The sequence below is a fragment of the Galeopterus variegatus genome, unplaced genomic scaffold, assembly GCF_000696425.1.
Source record: "Galeopterus variegatus unplaced genomic scaffold, G_variegatus-3.0.2 Scaffold4778, whole genome shotgun sequence".
Classification (NCBI taxonomy): domain Eukaryota; kingdom Metazoa; phylum Chordata; class Mammalia; order Dermoptera; family Cynocephalidae; genus Galeopterus; species Galeopterus variegatus.
The window spans coordinates 14,222-29,535 of record NW_007730889.1 but is presented as its reverse complement, the minus strand read 5'-3'; the positions used below and the strand labels follow the sequence as shown (position 1 = coordinate 29,535).

Sequence of the window (15,314 nt, the reverse complement as noted above, 5' to 3'; positions counted from 1 at the left end):
GGGAGCGCTTTTATCCTGTGCAGGGTTCGTGAGGCACAGCCCGGGCATGCTGCTGCTTTCACAACCAGGTGACTGCCAGGCACACCCCAGGACCATCCACTCAGCCTCTTCCTGCACACTCACCAAGACATCCGACAAGGGGAACCAGGAAGTCCTGACACCTGTCTACCTTCTTCTAACCCAGGGCTGATGGGGGTTGCCATTCCACTTTCTTTGTAGCGTCTTCTCAGCTCATGTTAACATGGCATCTGCTCCCTGGGATTTCTGGGAAGAAGGCATACATGGATGAGTATGGCACACTTCTGTTCTTGGGTTGCTCACAATCTGCTGGGCAAGATGGAAATATTAATACACACACTTGTAAGAATAAAGTCAAATAACAGGTGCTGAACTCTGCAATATGTCTCCAGCTTGATGGCAGGGTGTTTAATGTTAGCTTTCCCTCATCCTGCATATGACCCAGAGCACTCTGGCACATCCAGATGGGATCAATTACTGTCCTCTTGAGCTCCTGGTGGAAAATGGAGAAATGGAGCTTAGGCCCTGTCTGGGTTAAGCAGGGTCCCTAAGATCTCATGGTACCCAGGAATTCAACATGGGGTTCCCAAGGAACAGGGAGGTAGAGCTGAGTTGATTTTTGATGGATAGAACAATTTATTACAGCTGACAACATATAAAGTTTGAGGATGGTATATTCACATAAGTTGAAGACTTTCCTCATTTGAATTACCATTTGATATGCTACATTACCTATATTTTCAAAGAAAAATAACTGCCAAGAACACAACCAAAATTTAATAATTTAAATTAAAATATTTTTCTATGAAATTACATTACTTATTTATATTTTCTTACATGGAAGAATATTCATGACCTGTGTATAATTGGTTATAGCAGGTTATAAAACAATATATATGGTTATTTATGTGACATTTAAGTGAAATAATTTTACAGCAAGTGTCTTGTTCTTCTATGAGTATTAAAGCCTGTACGACTGGCTGCCTGTTTTTAGAGAAAAACATTGTTCTGTAAGGAGGTTTGATTTCTTTTTCTTTTTTTGCTCCATTTTTAAAGTCATCCTTTGAACCACAGGGATTTCTTAGTTCTTTCTTTAGAGACATGCGGGAGAATGAATCGCCCTGGGTCAGAGCAGCAGCAGCTCAGGAAGGTCAGTGAGCAGGAGGGAGAGTCAGGCCTTGAGCCCCTTAATTTCATTTTAGACTCAGTGGCCATTTTACTAACGTCGTTGGCTGTTCCTACAATGGATACTGTTCAGGAAAAGGAACTCACAAGAAAGAATAGTGGTTATGTCTTTCTGCCACACTTCATGGTAAGGCTGAAGGCAGAAGTAGAGTGGTGGGAAACACGGCCTTTCACTCACCAGCTTTGCCCATGGCTGGGCCTTTGACAATGCCAGACTGGGGGAGAGCCCAGCCTAGTGCAATGGCCACTTCCAGGGAACTCTGGGGCTCACACAAAGCCCATCTGGTCTCTGGTCTGACATCCTGGTAGGGGACACCACCCCCTGTTTGTGTTCCACAGGTTTAACATTTGGCCTGAATCCCTTTCATAGACCTGTGTGAGTGGGCAAAACACATACTGTCATTCCTCTGTCCCCACAGCACAATCATCAACACAGAAGACCGACTTCTATGACCAAATGTGTGGGGATTTCTCCCCACTGGCAAGCAAACCAGCAGTTCTTGAGCAGACACCAGTGGGGTGTACCCCAACTTAATTCCAACACTGTTCACCTGGAGGTAGTGTCAGATTGCACAGGGTGGGGGTGCGGTCCCCAAAAATGGCCCCCCTGCTTCAGATGCCAGTCACAAGTCCAGGCCTCTGGAACTTCTTTTTTTTTTTTTTTTTCCTTTTTTGTCTTTTTTACTGACCGGTAATGGGATCGCAACCNTTCCAACACTGTTCACCTGGAGGTAGTGTCAGATTGCACAGGGTGGGGGTGCGGTCCCCAAGAATGGCCCCCCTGCTTCAGATGCCAGTCACAAGTCTAGGCCTCTGGAACTTCTTTTTTTTGTTTTTTTTTCCTTTTTTGTCTTTTTTACTGACCGGTAATGGGATCGCAACCCTCGGTGTCGCGCCCGCACTGCGCTCAACCAGTGAGCGGGAACCGGTCTCCACATGGGATCCGAACCCTCGGCAGGAGCGCCCCCGTGCTCCCAAGAGGCGCACTCTCCAGTGCGCCACTGGGCCGGCTCAAGGCCTCTGGAACTTCTGACCAACCAGCTATAAGTCAGTGTTCCCACAACCCCCTCCTTGGGTTAGATTAGTTTGGTTGAGCAGCTCACAGAACTTAGGGAAACATGTACTTACGTTTACTGGTTTGTTATAAGGGACATTACAAAGGATACAGATGAAGAGGTGCATAGAGTGAGGTGAGGGAAAATGGGCACGGAGCTTCTATCACGGAGCTTCTACGCCCTCCCCAGGCACACCACCCTCCAGAAACCTCCATGTGTTCAGCTCTCCAGAAGCTCTCTGAACCCAGACCTCTTGGGTTTTTATGGAGGCTTCATTACAGAGGCATGATTGATTAAATCATTGGCTACTGGCAATCAGCTTACCCTTCAGTCCCTCTCCCCTCCCTGGAGGTTGGGGGTGGGACAGAAAGCCCTGCCTTGGTCTTTCCTGTGACCAGCCCCCCATCCTGAATCTACCTATGGGTTTCCAGCCATCATTAGTGTATGAGAAGACTCTCACCACTTTGGAGATTCTAAGGATTTAAGGAGCTGCGCATCAGGAGACTAGGAGGAAGACTAAGTGTATATTTTCACAATACCACAAGACCAAAAGTTTGTTTCTCCCCCGAAATTCGTTTTTGAAATCCTAATCAGTGCGATGGTATTAGGAGGTGGGGTCGTTGGGAGGTAACTAGGTCGCACAATACCACAAGACCAAAAGTTTGTTTCTCCCCCGAAATTCGTTTTTGAAATCCTAATCAATGTGATGGTATTAGGAGGTGGGGTCGTTGGGAGGTAACTAGGTCGTGAGGATGGAGCCCTCATGAATAGGATTAGAGCTCTTTATAAAATAGACCCCAGAGAGCGCTCTAGTCCTCTTTCTGCCGTGTGTGAAGAGACAATGAGAAGGCCTGGAAGAAGGCCCCCACCAGAACCTGACCATGCTGGCACCTGAACTGCGAGAAATAAATTTCTGTTGTTTTTAAGCTGCCCAGTTTATAGTGCTCTGTGATAGCAGCTTGAGGAGCTAAGACAGCCCCAGCATCCTGCTATCCATACCCTCCTTCCTAGAATTTCCTCTCACTTAAGTCATTCCTCTCTATATGTCTTCATTCAAAAAGTTTTTATGTAGTGTAAGCCATGGGCCGGGCACCGTGGACAGCACTGGGAATACAGTAGGGAACAGAGGAGATCCCATCTCTACTCTCAGGGAGTTTATGGTCTAATACAGAGGACAAACACCAAGGGAGGAAGGACAACTATTTCCAGGGCAAGGGCTCCCAGATTTTTAAGTCTTATCTCAACAAGTCTGGGACTTCAGACCCCCGCAGAAGTGAACATTTCTTTTGCATATTTTATGATTTTTCAGAAACAAGAACAGAGGCCATTTTTGAGTCATTTGGGTACAACACTTGAAAAATAACTCCAATCACAGTTTTGGCAAGCCCCAAATTCAAAGCATTCAGAAACTGTAAGGGGGAGTCTTCTCTATTCTTTGTGAAATGCAAGTCGTCTATTGGGTTTCCCTCAGCTCCAGCCCTAACCGCCTGCCTCTGGTGCCTCAACATCGTGTTGTTCCTAGTCTTTAACCCTTGGATAAGGAGCTGGCTTTCCCTAGATATGCAGGGAGTAGAGGGCAACTCTACAAGGGCCACCACTGCCGGGAGTCCCTTCTCAAGGAGAATAGGTATCCTGTGGTCCAGAGAGAGCAGAAGAAGCACAGAGACTGGTCTGGATGGACGATCTTAGAAGTTCTCGACTTGTTAATGCTAACATTATGGAGACAGGCATGCAGCTTTTCAGGTTTAACTCCCTGGGTACGTTTTGATTGGCCCATATAACTTGTAAGCCAGTGATGAATCTTCCTTTCCAGCTGATCAGAGTTAATGGTTAATTCAAGACTCTCTTGTCAGCAAAACAAGGTCTATTTGGTGACACTCAGTTGAGTCATACTTATGTAAGACGGGAGGAGAGAGATGAAAAATGTCACCTTTTGTTGGTGTTGAGATATAATTACATACCATAAAATCCATTTTTTTAAAGGGTAGAATTTGGTGGTTTTTAGGATATTCACTAAGTTGTACAAGCATCACCACTATCTAATTCCAGAACATTTTTAACACCCTCAAAAAGAATGCCATACCCATTAGCAGTCACTCCCCATTCCCCGCTGTCCCTCCTGGCAACCAGTAATCTACTTTTTGCCTCTATAGATTCACCTGTTTTGGACACTTCATATAAATGGAATCATACAATATAAGGCTTTTTGTGTTGGCTTCTTTCACTTAGCATATTGTTTTTAAGATTTATCCATGTATCATCAGTATTTCATTCCCTTTTATGGCTGAATATTATTCCTCTTTATGGAACATTTGTTCCATAAGACATTTTGTTTACCTATACGCCAACTGATGAAAATTTGGGTTATTACCATTTTTTGGCTATTATAAATAGTGTAGCTATAAATTTAATCTTTATTATTTCCTTCATCCAGGTTTAGATTTAGTTTATTCTTCTTTTTTTCAGTATAGAAGTTTAGGTTATTGATTTGAGATTTTTCTTCTTTTTTAATATAGGCATTTGCAACTATATATTTCCCTCTGAACACTCCTTTTTCTGTATCCCATGAGTTTTGGTATGTTGTATTTTCATTTTCATTTATGTCAAAGTGTTTTCTAATTTCCCTTGTGAGTTCTTTAACTTATTAGTTGCTTAAGGTGTGTTTTTAAAATTTACTTATTTCTGAATTTTCTAGTTTCACTTCTGTTATTGATTTATCATTTTATTCTACTGTGGTTGAAATAAGTACTTTGTATGATTTTAATCTTTTTAAGTTCAGTGATACTACTTGTATGGCCTAAAAAATGATCTATCCTGCAGAATTTCTATGTGCAGGTAAGAAAAATGTGTATTCTGCTATTGTGATTGGAGTGTTCAACAAGATGTCAGTTAGGTTTACTTGGTTTATAGTGTTGTTAAAGTCTTCTATTTCCTTTAAAAAATCTTCTGTCTAGTTGTTCTTCCATTATTTAAAGTGGAGTATGAAAGTATTCAACTATTATTGTTGAATTGTCTATTTCTCCACTTAATTTTGTTAGTGTTAGTCTTTGCTTCATGTAATTTGGGACTCCAATGTTTGGTGCATATATGTGTATAATAAGTATTTCTTTTATTGGATTGACCATTTTATGCTTATAAAATGTCATTCTTTGTCTTTAGTATTAATTTTGTGTTAAACTCTATTTTTTTCTACTAGTATAGCCACTCCAGCTCTCTTTGGTTACTGTTGCATAGTATATATTTTTCTACCCTTTTATTTTCAGTGTATTCATGTCTTTAAATCTAAAGTTTGTCACGTGTAGACAGTATATGTTGGACTCATGCTATTTTATCCATTCTGCTAATTTCTGTTGTTTGAAGTATTTAATCAATTTATATTTAATGCAATTACTGTTAAGGTAGGATTTATGTCTGCCATTTGCTATTTGTTTTTTATATATCATGTCTTTTTTGTTCTTATAATTCTCCATTAGGTTTTCTTTTGTGTTTAATAGATATATTCGAGTGTACCCTTTTAATTCCCACGTCATATAAGAGGGGGCTTCAAAACGTTCATGGAAAAGTGTAGTTAAAAGATAAAAATAAAAAATGTAAACTTTATTTTGTAACATAAGCTCCATCAAGTTCTAGACTATTTTGTAAGTGATGATACCAGCTTTTTAGTCCATTTGCTAAAGAATTGATGGTCCTGGGAATGTAACCATTTCAATGCAGTCTTTTTTACATTATTAACTGAAGAAAAATGGGTTCTCTTTAAAGATTTTAAGGTTAGGATGCAAAAAGAAGTTAGAAGGAGCCAAATCAGGATTGTAAGGTGGATGCCTAGTGATTTCCCATTGAAACTTTGGCAAAATTGCCTTTGTTTGATGAGAGGAATGAGCAGGAGCATGTGGTGGAGAAGGACTCTCTGGTGAAGCTTTCTTGGGTGTTTTCCTACTGAAGCTTTGGATAACTTTCTGAAAACACTCTCATAATAAGCAGATGTTATTGTTCTTTGGCCTTCCAGAAAGTCAAAAATCAAAATGCCTTGAGAATCCCCCCAAAACTGTTGCCATGACCTTTGCTTTTAACAGTCTGCTTTTGCTTTGACTGCCCACTTTCACCTCTTAGAAGCCATGGCTTTGATTGTGTTGTCTTTAGGATCATACTGATAATGCCTTGTATCATCTCCTGTTATGATTCTCTGAAGAAATGCTTCAGGATCTTGATTTCACTTTTTAAAAATTTCCATTGAAAGCTCTGCTCTTGTCTGTAGATGATCTGGGCAGAATAGTTTTGATAGTATCATCTCCTGTTATGATTCTCTGAAGAAATGCTTCAGGATCTTGATTTCACTTTTTAAAATTTTCCATTGAAAGCTCTGCTCTTGTCTGTAGATGATCTGGGCAGAATAGTTTTGATAGCCATTGAACGAAAAGTTTGCTTAACTTTAATTTTTCAGTCAGAGTTGTGTAAGCTGAACCAATTGAGATGTCTATGGTGTTGGCTATTGTATCTTCTATTAATGGTTGGTCCTCTTCAATTAGGGCACCAACAAGATTAGTTATTTCCTTGAAAATTGATGTGAATGGTCTGCTGTTGTGAGCTTCATCTTCTACATTGTCTTGTCTCTTTCTAAAAAGAGTTATCCATTTGTAAACTGCTGATTTTGGGGAGCATTGTGCTCATAAACTTTTGGTAAAGTACCAATGATTTCACCATTCTTCCACTCAAGCTTTAACATTAATTTGATATTTATTTTGCTTCAATTTTAGCAGAGTTCATGTTGCTGTGATAGGAGCTCTTTTCAAGCTGATGTCTTATCCTCAAACCAGCTCCTACTCAGACATGTTATAAGAAGTTAGTATAAGTTTATTTTGGTGGAAAAATTTTTGATATCCATGCATAGTTTTTTCATGATGTGCATTTTCCATGAACCTTTTGAAGACCCCTTCTATTTTGCTGTATTTTTTGAGTTATTTTCTTAGTAGTTTCCTTGGGGATTACTATTAACATCTTATCTTAAAGCAATCTAAGTCAAATTAATACCAACTTAATTTTGGTAGTGTACAAAAACTCGTCTCCTATATTCTTTGTTCCCTACCCCTCTTGTGTGCTGTTATTGTCACACGAATTACATCTTGATATATAATAAGGCTATCAACTCAGCTTTATAATTATTGCTTTGTGCAGTTGTCTTTTACTTATTTTTTTTTTAGTTTAATTTTTTTTGGTGTTTCAATAGAATTTACTTGTATATTTTCCATTTTCTATGCTATTCAAAGACATAGCATAGCTTTGTATTAGCTTTCTACAATACTGTGTTTTATATTTATCCAGTAAACTAAGATGCAGTACAACTATTGTACAATTTAGGGGTTTAAAAATATCTCCACAAGAGAAAGCAACTCAGCAAGACCTGGTGTTAAAACATTTTTCCAGAATAAATAGATATGCAATTGCCCTAAAAGATAGTTTTCAAATATTTAAATTACACCAAGATTCCTTCCAAATATCTGCCTTGCTCACACCAATGCAACCAATTCATTGCTAATATTGGGTCATGAAATTCTGGTATATTTTTATGGTTTTACTTTCTTCATTAATCAAAAAATCTTTTAAAGTGCTATAAGCAGCAATGTAAGTTGCACCAGTTCTCTGCTCATGGTACAGGTGCCAGTTGAGAAATAGCAAAAGGTACAGTTTAACAGTAAGTAATGCATGAAGAAACTGTAACAAGTGGCCTAAATACAGTGTTGGACATGATCAAACCAGTTATGTCTATAATTACTCAATTGAAACTAATATAGGTACATTCAAAATAAAGTTGGAGATTTTAGTTGGTATTTAGAATAAAATTTGAAGATTTTCTAGATAAAATATAAGCATGTTCTTTTGAAACTGGAGATAAAACCAATTGATGGAGAGCTAGAGATGTATTAACCTCTCCTATAGATAAGGAAATAAATAATAAATAAGCACAATACATAACTTACACTGAAGTTATGTATTTTAACAGCCTTACATGTAATATTCACGTATAAAATACTTAAAGTGCTTTTCTCAAATTTAAAAACTGAAGAATTTTTTAGAAAGACATTCAATATTTGAAAAAAGTACAGATTTACAAAATATGTATATTCTGTCATGAAAACTCCTCACCAACATTATACACTTTGAAAAAAATACAAACAAGATATTTTACAAATTTATGTAGCAATAGCTTAGTTCACACAATGCAATAAAAAGTACATTAATCAAGATACACAAGCTTTTGTAGGTTCTAGACTGAAGGAACTTTTTCTTTCTTCTTTCTCTTTCTTCTGCTGAATCCTTAAAACCTGTGGCACTTGAAATTTGTTAGCCTTTCTACCAAGGGGTAAATTATTCACAACAATGATGAAAAAGATTAACTGATCAATTGTCTATTATGAATCATTCCAGTTTTGCTCAACAATGGCCAAAACTCTTTTCTCATGTTCTCTTTTATTTTTCTGATAAAGCTGTGCTGCCTGGCTATTGGCTGCACTGTTTGGATTTAGTTCATCCAGCAAAGACTGAATTGATGTTAAGATAGACACATCGCATGTTGGACTCCATTGATTCTGAAGGATATCTAAACATATGCTACCATCAGCATACACATTTGGATAAGACATTTTGGATAAAAACCTAACAGTTGGCAATTTATTTGCATATTCTTCAGAAAATTCTATTACTACTTTAAAAGTACCATCTTCAAACGGTGTCCCTTATGGTCCAAATATAACTGCATTCTACTGCATGATGTTTTCAGATGGTACACCACTGACACCCACATGTGGGTTTTCTTGCAATTGCTTGAAATCCCGCGTGAGCCTCCTCTGGGCTGGGGTTGACATGCTCCCCAGCTGTTCCACAGTCAGTCTGAGAAAAAAGAGTCCCACATACCCTTCCCACCCCCAGCACAGTATCTGCATCACTGTGAGTCATTGCTGCCACCAAGACTGAAATGCAGTTGTCTTTTAAATCAAATAGGAGAAAAAGAATTTCAAACACAAAATACATTTATATTGTCTTTTATATTTACTATGCAGTTGCCTTTACCAATACTCTTTATTTCTTCATATGGATTTGAATTACTGTCTAGTGTCTTTTCTTTTTAGCCTGAAATCCTCCCTTTACTATTTCTTATAGGGCAGGGCTCCTAGCAATAAATTCTCTCAGTTTTTGTACTTGTGGAAATGCCTTAATTTTCCTTAAAATTTGAAGGGTATTTTTGCTGGATATAGAACTCTTTGTTCACTATCTTTTTTTGTTCTTCAGCATTTAAAATATGTCATCCTACTGCCTTCTGTCCTCCATAGTTTCTGATGAGAAATCAGCTGTTAATCTTGTTATTAGTATTATTAATATACAATGAGTCTTTTCCTTCTTGCTGTTTGGATGATTCTATTTTTGTCTTTGTCATTTGACAGTTTGATTATGACATGGTTAGGTGTGGAGCTCTTTGATTATATCCTATTTGGAGTTTGTTAATCTTCTTGGATGTATAGATTAATATTTTTCATCAAATTTGGCAGGATATTTCTTAAATTTAATTTTATTTTATCAACATAAAATGTGGTTGATTATTGTGGTTCATTACCGAAACCTCTTTCCCCCCTCCCTCTCCCCCATCCCTCCCAACAACCTCATATCTGTTCGCTTGTTATAACAACTTCAAGGAATTGTGATTGTTGTGTCTTCTTCCCTCCCCCACCAGTTTATTTGTGTATTTATTTATTTATTTTTAGCTCCCACAAATAAGTGAGAAAATGTGATATTTCTCTTTCTGTGCCTGACTCATTTCACTTAATATAATTTTCTCTAGGTTCATCCATGTTGCTGCAAATGGCAGTATTTCATTCTTTTTTATAGCAGAGTAGTATTCCATTGTGTAGATATAACACATTTTCCATATCCACTCATTTGATGATGGACATTTGGGCTGGTTCCAACTCTTAGCTATTGTGAATAGTGCTGCAGTGAACATTGGAGAACAGGTATACCTTTGACTTGATGATTTCCATCCCTCTGGGTATATTCCCAGCAGTGGGATAGCTGGGTCATATGGTAAATCCATCTGCAATTGTTTGAGGAACCTCCATACCATTTTAAATAGAGGCTGCACCATTTTGCAGTCCCACCAACAGTGTATGAGAGTTCCTTTTTCTCTGCAACCTCGCCAGCATTTATCATTCACAGTCTTTTGGATATTAGCCATCCTAACTGGGGTGAGATGGTATCTCAGTGTGGTTTTTTTTTTTTTTTTGTCTTTTGTCTTTTTTCCGTGTCTGGCAACGGATCGCAACCCTCAGTGTTGCCCCCGTACCGGACCGGGGACCGGCAACGGGATTGCAACTCTCGGTGTTGCTCCCGCACCTCGCTCAGCCAGTGAGCGGGAACCGGTCTGTATGTGGGATCCGAACCCTCGGGCGGGAGCGCCACCGTGCTTCCCAAGCGGCACACTATCCAGTGCGCCACCGGGCCAGCCCTCAGTGTGGTTTTGATTTGCATTTCCTGAATGCTGAGTGATGTTGAGCATTTTTTTATGTGTCTGTTGGCCATTCGTATATTTTCCTTTGAGAAATGAAATTTGGCAGGATTTGACTGTTATTTCTTCACACTTTTTTCCTATTTTTGTTTTATTTTGTTATTTAATTTCTATTTCTCTCATCTTCTTCCAGAACTCATATAATAAATATGTTGGTGTGCTTGACAGTACCCCCACAGGTCTCTGAGGCTATGTTCATTTTTTCCCCAATCTTTTTTCTTTCTGTTCCTTGGACTGAATAATCACAACTGATCTATCTTCAAGTCCACTGATTCTTCTACAGCTCAGATCTTCTCGTGAGCTCTTCTAGTGCATTTTTAATTTTAGATATTTACTTTTCAAGCCCCAAATTTCTATTTGGCTGTTATTTTATTCTTTCTTTTTAAAAAATTGATATTCTTTATTTAGCAAGACAGCATTCTCATACTTTCTTTTAGTTCTTGAGACATAGCTTATTTTAGTACTCTTAGCACATTTAAAATGGTTGACTTTCATCTTTGTATAGTGTGTTCAACATCTGAGCTTTCTTAGGGACGGTTTCTATTGACTGACTTTTTCCACGCTGTGTGGGCCATAATTTCTTATGTATTTGCATCTCCCTCCATTTTTTGTTGCTGTTGTTGTTGTTGAAATTTGACATTTTGCATCATATAATGTGGTAATACTGGAAATCAGGTTCTTTACCCCTTTTCTGGGGCTTATTGTTGTTGTTCATTGTTGTTATTGTTTTTACTGTTTATTTGCTTAGTGACTTTCCTGAACAAATTCTGTGAAGTCTTTATTCTTTGTTAGCTTAGGGGACAGAGATTTCCTTAAATGCTGAGCTAATAAGTCTCTCAACCTTTGCTGAAGACCTCTGTGTGCATGTTGGAGCATGTTTTCAAGATTTCAGCAAGCAGTTTACAAATCTGCCTTAGATTTCACTTTCTGCTTATGCAGAACTTCAAGATCAGTCAAAGGTGAGATATTAAGGCCTTCCCAGCCGAGTCTTTACTGGGCATGCACATAGCCCTATAAATTCACATAGTCTCCTAGAATTTCAGGAATATTATAGAGCTTCTTTGAGCTCTCTATGGATGTTTCGTTTCTCAGGTTTTTTATGTAAGTTTTTCTGGTCAGCTTGTGGTTTGCCCAACTGTTATCACAACCTCAGGCAGCTATGATGTTAAACAATTTCCACTAACTATTTTTTAACAAACACCTTGGGATACAAGCTGTTTGCAACAGGTGAGCTCTAAGTTAGGTGGCGTAAAGACAAGTCCTCCTAGTTGGGATTTCAGAGAAACTGTTATATATGTCAGATAATAATGATTCTCTGGGCATGAGGCTTTTGGAAAATTCCTGACCTGTTCTGTTCCCTCTAGTGGCTACTAGTATTTTAGTGTTCAAGACTACTATGGCATTGGGGACAGGGTGATGGGAATAGAGCAAGTTAAACTGTCACAAAACTCACTGCTCTTATTGATATTCAGTGATTTTCTTGAATGAACAGTTGTAATATTTTTGCAAGCCTTTGGTAAATTTTCAGAGTTTTGCAAAAGTTCATTTTGTCAATTTTTTAAAAGTTTTCTTAATGAAGAAACAGAATTTTAGACATCCTTGCTCCACCATTCCCAGCCTTGTCTTCTTATTTGAAAACATTTGCCTCTAGTTTATCATCTGGGTCATAAACTCCCCATCCAATAAGTTTTATCATTCTGAGATGTACAGCTGTTGTCATCACCACTGAGATACTTCCATATATACCCAGGCTGTATGAGGAAGTAAGATGAAGCTTTTCCTATTATTGAGATTTGGCAAATGCAACTCGCAACTTGTAAATGGCAGGCAGTAAGAACCCTCCACCTTGTAAAGAGAGGTTGAAGGAGCCCCCCTGCCATCAGTCTTCCTCGAATTCTAGAGCATATGATTAGTAAACTAGCAAAGTGATGAAAAGTTTCCAAGGTAAGATAGAACGCTGAGGCTTTTTCCTTACATGTCACATAGGGAGAAGAACAGGTCATTCCTTCCACCTTCCACTAGAAGTGATAGGAATTTCAAGGAGAAAAACTATAAAATTTAGAGATACCTAAAAAACAGGGAGACCGAAATTTCATATCTCAATTTCATCAACGGACTCACTGAACAGTTCTCTATGACTATTTTAGAGAATGGAAAAGTAATTGGAAAAAAAAATAGAGAGGAGATGGGGAAGGGAGAAGCAGCCAGTTCCCCGTATTTTCCCTGAGTCAACTGTTCAGCTTGTGGGCATGAGCTGCACTGCCACGGTCCAGCTGGGAGTGTGGCTTCCAAGGTGGAGACCCTGTGGCTTGTACCAATGGGGTTGAGAGTTTAGGGGAGTGTCTGAAGAGGTCCAATTTTCTATGTCAGGTTGCCATGCTATGAGAAAGCACTTTGCAAGTCTCCTTGAAGAAATCATCATCTACCTGGTGAGAGTGTGCCCGTGGGCTTTTGGTACAGAGGGGATGAAGCCATTGAGAAATACCAGCAGCACCATTCCAGTATGGGATGTTTGCTTTCTTCCCTTGTCCGTCTCCTTGAAGAAATCATCATCTACCTGGTGAGAGTGTGCCCGTGGGCTTTTGGTACAGAGGAGATGAAGCCATTGAGAAATACCAGCAGCACCATTCCAGTATGGGATGTTTGCTTTCTTCCCTTGTCCGTCATCAGGGAAGCAGTGGGGGGACAGGGACCCGCAGGGCCGAGCAGGAGGTGGGGGTCAGTGAGAGAGCTGGCCATGCCTCTTTCCCACATAGGCCTTTAGGAGAGGGTCGATCTGTGCTGGGTGGAGGGAGAGGCATTAAGGTTCGTATGATGAGTTATGTTCAACAGTACAGTATGGGATAATCCCTGAATCTCTGAAAATGTTTAGAAAGTTCTAGAACACACTTAAAATATTGTCAAAGGAGAACCAGTGCAGCATATTAGAAGATAGAGACTGGAGGAAAAAAAATCCCATTTGTATCCCACTAAGTTCTGATTGCTTAATAAACTTGTTAAAAGATCTTTGGAAGATTTTCATATCAAGGATTTCTCTTGATACCTCCTCCTTTTCCACTAACAGTCAATAAATGAATGAATACCCAATTTCCTAAATTATGTAATATTTCCCAGTTCCATTTAGGGAAGCTCCTTCTTAGAGTTAATCATGGCTCTATAAAATCAGGGTTTTGTGTAAAAAATGTGAAAGGCTTCAGATACTGACACTGGAAAGTTTTTTGTCTTCAAACCCCTTGTCATTCTCAAACCTTCAGTTTCTGTGAGCCACTGAGGATGGTCAGTGATGTGATCTCGTTTCTTTGTTCACCCTGGAGCTGGGCTCCAACACTAATTGCAGGTCAGTGGTAAGCCTGGAGTGCTGGGCCACGGATCAAATCGCCAGCCATCCAGGGGAGTTTGGGCCACCAAGACAGGCATAGGGCAGGCAGACAGAGCTGAAGAAGGTTCCATTATTTTTCAAAGTCACACACAAGTACCAAAGGGTATCTAGAAAGTGGGAGCTGAGGTGGGGAACAGATGGGTGTTAGGAGGTCAGAGAGGGTGAACTTTCTGGAGAGAACTGAGAACCCTCTACATCAGAGGTTCTGAACTTTGTCTGCACATTGAAATCATCCAGGAAGGTTTAAAAAACTAGTGAGCTCTGAGCTTCACCTCCAAGACTCTGATTGACTTGGCCAGAAGTGCAACCTAGGCATCAGGAGTTTTAGTATCTCCCGAGGTGATTCTAATGTATAGCCAGGTTTGAGAAGATCAGCTCACATGAGGTGCAAGAGAAAGAATTGGAGGGTAGAGAATGGGATTACCTGCGGGTTTTCATACCTGTTGCCCACAGAACAGACAGAAAATTCTTTGGCAGTCAGTACCAGTCTCTGGCCAATCAGGAGCTGTCTGATTTCTCTAGTCTCAACTCCTGCCATCCTCTCCTAAAAATCTCACCTCCAGCTCCTTACCTGTCTGTGACACACCAGGGGCCCAAGGACCTTTGCCTGGGCCTGGGCTGGAGGGCACCTTCATGACTGGTGCTGGGTGCTCAGAGAGTATCCATCTGAACACCTGGGAAAAGATGCAGGTGTCACAGGGAGTTCTGGCCCACAGAAGGCCTGGACAAGACCTTGTCACCATGTTCTGTGTCACCCACTTATAGCCTTCAGGGTCCTGGTATAGGGAGGGAAAGGGAAAAAGAGTAAGTTTTTCTGAGAGAAAAGATCTGGGATGCCCCAAGACAGTCCAAATAGTCATTCCTTAAGCTTTTTATGTGCTTGTTTTCTTCCCTCTCTAGCTCCCTTTCCTTTTAAACCCTTTCTTTCCTTCTCTTCTTTCTTTTATTCTTTAAAAAAAACTGATGATGCCCCCACTAGGCATTGTGTTAGACACACAATTTGTTAGGTGATAGACACACCTAATCATAAATGAATAAGATACAGTCCTGGTTGGGTAGCTCCCTGTGTAGTGGGGCAGATGGACAGATAGTCAAACAACTATGAGCCAAGGTGATGAGAGCT

At 39.6% G+C, this 15,314-nt stretch overlaps 1 pseudogene; it reads right to left on the bottom strand.

Annotated features, from left to right (window-relative positions):
* Window positions 1-8,665: 8,665 nt before the first annotated feature.
* LOC103603754 lies at window positions 8,666-9,118 on the bottom strand (annotated as a pseudogene).
* Between the last annotated feature and the right edge of the window lie 6,196 nt (window positions 9,119-15,314).